The 11,508-nt window shown below is 44.4% G+C and overlaps 1 long non-coding RNA gene across 1 annotated transcript; it reads left to right on the forward strand.

The window, feature by feature from the left end:
* The first annotated feature begins 2,927 nt into the window (after positions 1 to 2,927).
* On the forward strand, positions 2,928 to 11,194 carry LOC147717701 (uncharacterized). The gene is made up of 4 exons (XR_015295816.1): positions 2,928 to 2,955; positions 7,961 to 7,981; positions 8,078 to 8,104; positions 10,853 to 11,194. It is a non-coding gene; the product is annotated as an uncharacterized LOC147717701 (long non-coding RNA).
* The last annotated feature ends 314 nt before the right edge of the window (positions 11,195 to 11,508 follow it).

Consider the following 11,508-nt stretch of genomic DNA (forward strand, 5'->3'; position numbering starts at 1 on the left):
CTTTGCCATCTGCGAACTTGAACATTGCAACCTCTGCTGAAAATACATTGTTTCCAGATCAAACAGCTCCTGCAAAACTGAGATACAATTTACGGTCTCGTAATATGGACAAATAAAGCAGGAAACTGCCTATTGTGATATTTGAATTTTGACACTTTTGCCCTCAGCCAGGAAGTTTGCTATTGTTTTATTGTTTTAAATTGCCTTGCCGTCTGGGTAGCCGTAGGGTCGTGGCTGTGTGCCTAGTTGAATCTGCGGGGGTCAGACACAAGGTCGATCTTTCTGTTAGTTCTGGGAACTCCCAGGGCTGATAGAGGCATTTTCATCTACGCACACATCATCAGTGGTCGCAAGCGGATTGTAAAAGATGGAGCTTCCTGCGCTGCAACGAGAAAATGTGATTTATGTTCGCAGAAACAGACTTTACAGAATTCTTCACAGCAAATGTTTTCTGACGCAATGTGCTATTACATTTTTAATTGTTTTGATAACGTTGGTGGGTGGAATCGTCTTTGGTGTGAATTTGATTTTTATGCCGGTAACTACAGTACCTCCCCTTGATCCTGCTACTTCTACTGTTTCTTCTATGCACTCTTTTCACTTGTTTCCTGAACATGAGCAAGCTCGACGCTCAGAATTCATCAATAACACTTTCGTACAGCTCTTGCACCAACACCAACTGGTAGTTAACACTACAGACTGCTGGGTGTGTGGCTTGATACCCCACACTATGGATAAAGGCATTCCCTATCTGGTGTTGCCTTTTAGCTATAATGGATCATTTCAGGCCCTTCAGACCATTTTTGCTTATGCCCTTGAAACCTATCCTCCGCGTCCACCACGTTCCACTAAATATAACTCTGCCAACAAAGCTTTAGTCCAGGGAATTATTGACATGATCAAGGATGTCAATAATACTCCATCCTACCCTAGAGATGAATTACGGGTATATTTGAGTTGGAACTCTTCAGAGTATCGCCTTAGTTTGGGAGAAAGCAAGCGTAAAAGCTCAACTCCAATCTGGGTCGTGCCTCACCGAGGTCAAGTCTGTTTGCAAGGAAATGGGAGAAATCCGAGAGCTCAGCTAGGGAGGAGTGAGTGCGTTGAGACTTATGTGTTTCCGTCTAACTCTTCCCCTGCCTTTCTTACTGCTAGGGGTACCTATTTCATCTGTCAAGACAGAGCGTATACATGGTTGCCTGCTGACTTTTCAGGTTCATGTTATATTGCTCGATTGTTGCCTTCGACATACACTGCTTCATCTGATTATCACAAGACCAGAGTAGCAAGAGGTGTCTTCAGCAAGGAAGATACCGCTGGTCAGGAAGCTGGAGACTTCTTCAAAGGTTTCCTTCCATTTTGGGGGCCTATGGCCAATAGTAGAAACATACGTCAGCTAACACGGGTAGTTGAATCTACTATTACCGAAACTGCTGGTGCCCTTAGCAACTTGACGGCTGAGCTTCAGGCGGATAGACTCATGACGTTGCAGAACCGTATGGTTCTAGACGTGATACTTGCAGATCGAGGTGGGGTATGCAGAATGATCCAATCGAGCTGCTGTGTTTTTATTCCCAATAATGCTCCAACTGTCTATGAGGCGATCTCTAAGCTACACAAGATTTCCGACTCTATACACGTAGACAAGGGAAACTGGTCCTTCATGGAGTGGTTTTGGACTCTGATATCAGCGTGGGGATGGAAGGTTCTGATGGTCATTGGTGTCATCTTAGTATTCCTGTTCTCGTGTTGCCTGATTATCCAGTGTGGTCCAGCTCTGTGTAGTCTTTGTGCTGCAACCTGTTTTAGAAAACCACCTGCGTTTGGAGAAAAGGCGCGAGAGAGGATGATGATACAACAGCATGTCACTGACCTGATGAGCATAGAACTAGATTCTGACATAGACTGAGTAATTGCCTATGTAAGGGCAAAAGGAGGGTCTGAGGTTCCGTGACGATTTGAACCCGTGTTTTCAACATTGTCGTAAATACATAATTTTGGTATCAGTGAACCGCAAATGATCCATTTAGCATATCCTGGTGTTTTCGCTATGCTACGAGCAAGAGTACTCCTGTTACAAACACATTTCTGATCTACCCATGGCATCCATCTTAGATCATGGCAGCCATTTTGTGTTTCTTGCCCTCACATAGACAATGGACACGCAATGACCTCTGATTACTTCATTTCGATTAAGGACACGTAGGCTTAGCCGGAGATTCACCTCTCTAGTGACACGTGCACCTTAGAACAGAACACGCTGTGGCTGCATGACTCGACAAAGGCTGCCTCCTCTGCCTGAGGCCAGTCCTGCTATACTGGTTCTCGTGTTCGTCGGCCTGATCATGATTAGGCGGCCGAAGCTGGTAGCCTTGCCCATTTACGACCCACAAACATCTCTTATCCTGCTTTTCTATCATCTGCACCTGGCTCTGCTCCTTTCCTTCTGGGCCTTTATTAGGGGGAGGTAACGAAATTTACGATGAGGCGGTCCGGCTCTTGAATGAAATGTTGACATGGGATTGTGATGGAATAGTGGGAACCCCTCTTCGTAATGTTTGACATCAGATATTATCGACGATTCCTGTGCAACGCCAAATATTTATTGTTTAGGACACAAAGGTTTTGGGAATGTACTAACATGTGAAGAATTTGCCTGAAGGCCAATATTTAGTATATAAGGAGCAACCCTTCTTGTACAAATCGAACAGGCTCCTAGATACTGCCCGTGTGTAGTTTCTGTGACTTCTGTGTCCCTGCAGTAATAAACCTTTGGTCTTTGACGCCACCATCGAGAAGCCCGTGTTTCTGTTTATTTGTGCACCGAGACAGGTAGAACTCCGGGGTCTTCGGGTGTTATCCCTGACACCTCTGGACGGAACCAAAAAGTCCAGAACTCCATACCCTCCATTCTTTTCTTACATTTAGAGAGCAGCTACATCAAGCCTGGTGAATGTGAGTAATCTCAATGTACTGGGTAATGCTGCAGCATTTATGAAGCCAGGGGTTAGAGGGTTGTAGAGGTGCAGTGTGGGGGTTTCAAATGAGTTATGTGCTGGTATTACCTAAACTCCCTGGTCACTTGTGGCCTTGTGCTCTGTTTTCTCATAGTTTTTCAGCCAGGAGTTAACTAAGTCACATAATTGCTTTCAGAATTGCTCAATTATCTGGATTAACGTTTGATGCCTCTTCAATAGTATCTGAATTTTGATCTGTGTCTATGCGGTACCAACTGCAATGCTGCCGCTTTTGTTTTCAAATCTGACTTTTGATGTTACCTGTCAGGGAATTCACAAAATTATAATGATGTAAAAAATGTAATCCCAGTATAAGTGGATAACTGTGTGTGTTATCATTAAATCTTGGGTAAATCAGACGTTAGATTAAAACAACTGTAAATTGATATTAACAAAGGAACAAATAATAGAGATTGATTACCGGAACTCACATAATAGAGATGTCCTGTGGATCCACATGACAGAGATGTCCTGTGGATCACTTAACCATACGAATATGGTTTGGGATCTTATGATTGGCAGCCCAGTCAGCAGTCTCCAGCTCTGGGTTATTGTTCATTCTGCAGCTCGGACACTAGTATGCTGGAAATACAACTTATAAGTAATATTGGTTTATGAATGACCACAGCCAAACTTATGAGCGAGCGCTTTGAGTCTCTTGGTGAGTATAATCCTCCACCGTTTGGTTACAGCACACCATACCTGCACACTCCATGGCTGGACTAAGCTCACACAGCCTTCACCAGGCAGGTGTGTCTGCAGAGGCCATATGAGTCCATGACAAAGACTGAAGATATGGCAGTGATGGGTACAAGACACATCCTAAGAGAAGGTATAGGAAACCTTTCTAATGTTTTATTAAAAGATTTAAAAAATCAAGAAAAATATCTCAAGGCTATTTGATTACTAACAGCCTTGTTTAGACGTGGGGGCAGCTCTGCCAATGGCTCCATTGTTGGGAATAATCCTAATACCGGTTCAAGAAGCAGTTTGCTTAAGAATACACTATCTACACATAAATGCAGATCACACACAGATCAATAAAGTACCAATATATCGAAAAGAAATAAAACAGGAAAAGTGAGAGAAAAAACATATGCAGAAAAGGAGTGGTCGAAACGCCGTCCACGCTTATGTGGCCCAAAATTAACGAAGGACACATTAATTCTGTATATGTTGTTCCTTTAGTGTAGCGTGTATTTTTTTCGTTTGGTTTGTGATATGTATTGTTTGTATACCAGCAATTTTGTCTTGAGCGTTATTGTCCTAATTGTTTTATAATATGTAATAAATTTGTGATAATTTTTCAAGAAATTGCTTTTCTGCATATGGGTTTTCTTTCGTTTTTCCTGTTTTATTTCTTTTCTTTTTGATATGCTGATACTTTATTGATCTTTGTGTGATCTGAATTTATGTGTAGATAGTGTATTCTTAAGCAAACTGCTTCTTGAACCGTTGTTAGGATTATACACTGACTGCCCCTGGTTCAGGTTGGTTGGGCTGCCCCTGTGGTTGTTAATGATCCATTGTTGGGAAAGCTTCCTCATCGGCACATGCTAGTGGGCAGGCATCCGATAAATCACTGGGTTTAAAAAGCCATATCCGCTCTCTGGTTCACCCAGGTGCATCATGATGGCCCCAGAAAAGAATAATGCCTTCCAGTTCTTCAGGGACATTAGTGTTTTTTTTCTGAATAAGGACCCCTCTTAGGGATTATTCTGTGTAGGTGAAGAGTGTCCACTTGCGACAGCCGCGGCATGACTGACATTTCACCACACGCTTCCTAGTGTTGAAAAAACCTACAACAATTTAAGAAACCTTCAGTAATGTGACTGATTTAGTGGAGGTTGTGTTGCCACCAACTTAATCGCACGGTGGGCGCTCTTATGTATGCTCCCCCAAAACCCTTGGAAACTCCCTACTTTCCTTATATAAACATGCTAAGAACAAATGAATATATTACCCTGTTATTGGTAAACATAGAAAAGATGGAGCTGGTACTTTCATTACTAAGACATTTTCATTCATAAAATCTTTATTTCGGCAGTTTGCCAGAAAAGAGTACAGAAACAAATAAAAAGCAGTATTCAGGGATGATAATTCAATTCTTGCACAGAGGTACGAGCCAATACTTCCGGGAGTTACAGTAAACTGGACAAAAGAAGAGAACGTGCAGTTCATTTTCTATGTCACAAATACACCCTGGACAATTTCTCGCTGAAAAAGGCAGACCATTTACTAGTAAAGGCTATTCGTGGTAGAGTACAGTATCTCCATTGTACAAAAAAATTGGTAAAATAGGGTAGATATCATCCATGAAGTGCTCATAATCGTAAGAGACTTTAGTCATTAAAAAAGAATCGGTTAGAGTCCCGACATGAGGGTTAGACAAAGCAGCAGTAAGTTTGTTATCAGCAAATATCCTGGTGAGGGACTTGCGCGAAAACATTTTGCAACTCCCCTCAGGGTCATGCCATAAGGCGGGTAATCCCAACCTTGCACATTCATTCTTTATGAACACGCATGAAGGATTCCCTGAGCACAAAATTACACGTATTTGTGAGTAATACTCACAGATACTTGTACTTTTGTGCTCAGGGAATCCTTCATGTTTGTTCTATTGTGACAACAATTACTTTGCAATTGTTGTCTTCTGACAGTGGTGGGTGGTAGCTGTCTTTGGTTCCCTTGACGCCACTTCAAAATAATTTTTCTAATATTGTATGCTACTTGGGCTATGCGCTGGGAATACCTCACCACCTTCTTTTTCAGATTGTTCTTTATGAACATGAGCCAAGGGATTTTAACTGCACAATGATGGGTTAATATAGCCTTATAGCCCGCCGTAGCGGGCTATACCGGCTATTAAAGGCCCGCTGATTCGTTAAAGGCCCGAGCCGAAGGCTATCCAGAGCCTGGGCCAAAACCGAAGGGGTTTAAGCGCTAATTCATCATCAATAGATCTCAGCCCTAGGTCAAGCCTCAGAGGGAGGGCGGGCCAGTAATTGTCTAGTTGTTCCTAAGCTGGGATTTGGGCGAGTAGTCGCGGGTGGGTTGAAGATCATGAATTTGGTTTTGTCGGCATTTATCTCCAAACCCCAGCCTCTGCAAAATTCCTCGAAGCCATACAATATGCGCTGCATTCCCATGGGAGACTTAGACAGCAGGAGGATGTCGTCTGCGAACATGATCGCTGGCACCCTACTGCCTGCCAACTTCGGGGCGTCATTGTGGTGTACTTCATCTAGATGGCCGATTACCCTGTTGACATAGAGTCAGAACAGGGTAGGAGCCAATACACACCCCTGCCTTACCCCCTGTCAATGGGGAATCTAGATGACAGCGCCTCATTCTTCCCACATCTGACCTGCGCAAAATTTGCCTCGTGAAACCTCATCAGAATACTTAGAAGTTGTGCCGGTATACCCAGTTCGAGCAGCACGGACCATAGTTTCCCCCGGGGAACTAAGTCAAAAGCGTCCACAAACCCCATATAGAGGCTTCCACCCTCTATCCTCACCGTTTTCCAGAATAGTAAAGCTAGGCGGAAAATTTGGTCAATGGTGGAGGTGTTCTTCCTGAACCCTGCTTGGTACGGGCTAAGGATTACGTGCTCCTCGATCCAGTCCTGGAGACGATTTAAAAAAATTACTGTCACTTCAGTACTTTTTCATACATTACCTTTTGGTGTATGTGCAGTGTTTGGATACCTTCAAGTATGTGCTATAGAGAAATAGAATTCAGCAAAAATCACAATTTGGGTTTAGTAAACCCTCAAAAAATGTTATGTTGCGTTCTGTATGACCATTTCACAAAGTGCTAAACCCTTTTGTTTTCAAACATAAATGTTCCTTTTCTTTTACAAGTGTGGTAACATTGTGCTCGAAACATCCTTTTTTTTACAGGGGAAATACATAAGTGGGAGTTCATCAAATAAAAAAAATAGCTTTGAATGAATACAGAAGGAATGTAAAAAAATACGTATCTTAAAACTGGGTGCTTTATTTATTAAAAAGGTTCATTTATTAGAAATATATGCTAGAATTAATACCACATCAAAGAACAAAAAAGGAGCTGAGGCAATAATAACAACCTCAAATTGAAAGTTTCAAAGCTACCACCACTTCGATAGTTATTGCCAGATAAATAAACAGATGCATCTGTTTAGCTGAAGATGTTCTGCTTTCGGTTGAGTTCTTTTTTTCACTTGTCACAACTCAATTCGGTGATATGGAAAATATGTGGAGGAATCCATGTCGGAGAAAAGGACAAAAAGGAGCTTGAGTTCTAAATGAATAGGGGGATAATGTATCTGGAGATCTGGGCAGCAAACTGGCCCGAAAAGAGACTCCAGTGGGACAGAGGGCCTTGATGTTAGCCATTGTGTCTCTTCTAGTGTAGCCATAGATCTGACCTATTCATGGGGCACACGTCTAGCATGTTATCTGATTAGTGACAAGAGGGGTGAAACTGATAGCCTAGCATCGAAAATCCACTCATAAGCAACAAGAGACAGTATGAATAGTCACCACCAAGAGAAAATACAGAAATTACCTCATTTACAATTGAATATCGTGATTGAATCGTGTCCCTTTCTCCTCCCCAGGATGCAGTGTTGAGTTCCAGAATACAGTATCTGATACCCGTGGTACCTACTCCTCACCCTGGACTGTGAGGTTTGAAGTGTCCATAATTTCCAGAATTTATCTTCTCCTTGGAAATCTGGTACATCTCCCCTTGATGCTCAGTGATCAGCTAGGGGGTGAGGGGTGGAAAGGAGGGAGGAATGAGGGGGAGAAAGATTAATAAGAGGGGTACCGGGTGGAGCGAAGGGTGGGATTAGGAGGCGGTAATGGGATGATTTCAATCAATAGAAAGACAAATATGAATGGAGTGATATGATTTGGAATGTAATGTATCAATCCTTTTTTGTTTTAATACAGCCACTTTTCCTACAGAACGGGGTAAGTTTAATATTTGGCAATGAATGGTTTTGTGTAATCTAATTATCATTTTAGAATTTGATTTTACAGTTTCTTCTACTTTCTCCTTACTTTCAGAGTGGACGTACATTAGATCCTGGGCAAGTGAGTAAAAGACTTCATGATGACAGTCGCAAACACTTAACCCTGGATGGAGGCTTCCAGAAGTTGAGTTACAGGGAGAGCAATTATAATGCAGATTTAGGAGAGTATATAAATCATCTGGAGTCAAAGAAAGTCTTAAATAAGTGTTCAGTCTCATTTGAATCCATACTGTCATGGAGCGGTGGCTTAAATAATGTGGGGCGTTCTACGTTAAGTGCCCCAGGGATGCAACAGGTGTGTGTGTATGTGTGTGGGTTTGTGGGTCTGCTTTCTGTGCACCCAGTGTAGTTTGGGATTCCAGAGGTGACCATATAGGCGTGTGCTGTAACTTCTGTATTACAAATAGCATTAGTACACATATAGAATCATCGAGATAATAGGAGGCATGCACTCATTTGCAAAGGAGTGTGGTGACTTGCAGATGAGGGAAACAGTTTGTCTCTACATCCGCCAGATTATGGATGCTTGAATAGAGGCATGGATGCAGTCAGAAGGTGTACTCACTCTACCACAATGAGGTGTCGCACTAAAGATTGCCCCCCGCCCCCCTCCCGACCCCTACCCTGCACAGGGTAAAGGCGTTCCATGGAACCCCCAGACATCCCCCTTTAGGCGTGGTCAGTTCTTCAGTGCAACTGCCTGAAGGTAGATCTCTGTCCTGCCTTTGAAATGTAGACCAGGTGCCTCCTGCAAGTGAATAAAGGAGTGGCTGCTTCAAATAGTCCGTACGAGTTTCACAGATGTGCTACGCCTAAGTCAGCCACTAGCTTGTGTGCCCTGGGGCAGTGCATTATATGTAATGGGGCACACAGTCCCTGTTTGCGCTCAGTGCCCCTTGTTTAAATATGTGGCCAGGCGCAAGCAGGGACACTGTGCTCCTTTATGTAGTGCTGCCCTAGTGGTCTCTACAAAGCTCCAGAGGAGGAGAGGAAATACAGGATCTTTTCACATACGCCCAGCCATAAGCATTCTCGGTCTTGGATTAGTGACCCTTGGGGGTGTTGCTGGTCCTGCTGCTTTTACTGGACATTATGAAGGAGGGAGCACCTGTGTCCCTTGTGGCGAGATCTTGGCAGACAGATGACAGGCACACACATCCCACTTTGTTTCTCAAAACCAGAGGTAGCTCACTTGTGTTACATGCCAGACTCCGTTAACCCAGGAGAAATGTGCATGCGCGGCCGCCCGCGCTTGCGCATTAGTACCCAAGACGGCAAAGATGAAGAGAGGGAGCCCCGGGGACGCGGCAGGCAGTGGCAGGCAAGGTAAGTGCCTTTTAGTTCTTTCTAACATTTAAATTAAGGTATTTAGGGAGGGCGGAAGGGAGGCGGGTGGCGGCCAGCTACGCACCGTCTGCGGAGCGTGCGTAGTGCCGAATTCTACGCCTGCTACGCAAAATGCGTAGAAGCCGGCACTATGCACACTCCGTGCACGGAGCGGATCTGCCCGCCCACCCTTATCTACCCACCCATTCCCCAGTTTGGAAAGCCCTACAATGTCCCATTTCTTGAAATTGCAGGCCCTGCTCAGGAACCCCCCCAACCAGTCTCCCACCCAAAGTGGCGTCTCCTGTTTGGATGTTATATACCACCTAATTAGTTGCAGCATGTCTCGCTACGCCCTGAGCATCACTTCGAGTAGAGCCGGTATTGCCCTAGCAGTGTATAGGTCAGTGATACTCAAAGTACGGCCCAGGGGCCACATGAGGCCTACTAACCTTTACATGTGGCCCCCTGATCAACTGCAGCACTAGGCTGCTATTCACTGAAAACAGCAGTTATATTAAAAAGATGTTAATATACAGGCAAACCTATATTTAAAGGTTAATTGAAGTTTTAAAAAAGTAAGTTACTAGGTTGTCCTGCTCCACTTAACTTTAGAAACGTCTTCATTTTCAAAGCTAACTTGCAGCAAAAGTGTAAAAATACGATAACGTCTCTTCAAAATTCAAAATGTGTATTTTGTAACACACAATTTGGTAAAGTAGGGAAGCTGGGATTAATCTAAGGCTTTCTGGTTTCCCATGGCGCAATTCAACCACTAAATGTGTATGCTTCGCTTCCCCTATACCCACCTTACTGCACCTCCTCCTTCCGAATTTGCCACACACCTGGTATTGATGGGGCTCTCGTCACATCACAGACCAAACTTTGTGGCCCTTGAGAAAATGTTTGTGAGTACCGAAGGTATAGGTAGTGGTGTACCCTCTTCTCCCTGAATTCCTCGAAGTCCAGCCGATGCGCTGGGAAAAGTCAGCCGTTAATCAGGAGATGAGCTGCCCAGTAATATAACACAGGAAAAAAATGTTTGTTAAAATGAGCACTACTGAGCCCTGCAGGGATCCCAACAGCAGAATATTATCTGTCAGATGGTTTTCTGCTTCAGAATGTTAAACATTTGGTGAAAGCTAGTAACTCAGTGCTCCTGTTCCCAAACTCCTCAGTTCAGAGGACTTCCACCTCCACTCCACTCTTGATTCAGTTGTGAGTAATTACATAGTAACCTGTTACTCACAGACTACAATACTGCACCATGAATTGCGTTTTGGGAAAAAAACTGTGACCATGGATATACACGGTTATGATTACTGTGTTTAAAGGGGGTGCTGCTGACATGGGGATGACGTCAGTCGAGAGTTATGCATCAGGATTGAATGAAGCTCTCTTGCTGCTGCAGCGACCGGCTGAGTATGAGTGATGGGTTTGTTGCGGATGGCGGATTTCTGAGCTCTCTTTCTGTGTCTTTCAGCTGCGGTGACCCTGGATCCGGACACTGCTTATCGGGAGCTCATCCTGTCCGAGGACGGAAGGAGCGTGAGACACGGAGACATAAATCAGGATCTGCCCGACACACCCCAGAGATTTACTACATTTCCTGATGTCATGGGGACACAGAGGATGACCTCAGGAAGGCATTACTGGGAGGTGGAATGGGGGTACAAAACTATCCTGACCCTAGGGGTGTGTGACGAGGCTGTGCGCAGGAAGGGGCAGAGCACACCATCACCTGAGAATGGATACTGGACAGTGTCTCTCAGGGATGGTAAATATGAAGCTAACACCTCCCTTCTCACCCCCTTGTTCCCCAGTGTACCCCCCAAGGGTACCCCCCAAGGCTGTCGCTCTCTTCCTGGACTATGAGGCGGGCAGGCTCTCGGTGTACAATGTGAATGACCGGTCTCTGCTCTTCACCTTCTCCGGAGCATCCTTCCCCCCCACTCTGCGGCCCTTCTTCAGTCCAGAGACTAACGATGAAGGGAAGAATGTGGGGACGCTGCGGATCCTGCCGGTGACACAAGACTGAGAGCAGCTGTCAGCAGGGCCGGGTAAAAATGTATTCTGGTGCTCACTACCATTCATAGTGTGCAGTCAGCACACTTTTATCCAGTGCCACCCACCAAATAC

Source organism: Lissotriton vulgaris, chromosome 5, assembly GCF_964263255.1.
Source record: "Lissotriton vulgaris chromosome 5, aLisVul1.2, whole genome shotgun sequence".
NCBI lineage: Eukaryota > Metazoa > Chordata > Amphibia > Caudata > Salamandridae > Lissotriton > Lissotriton vulgaris.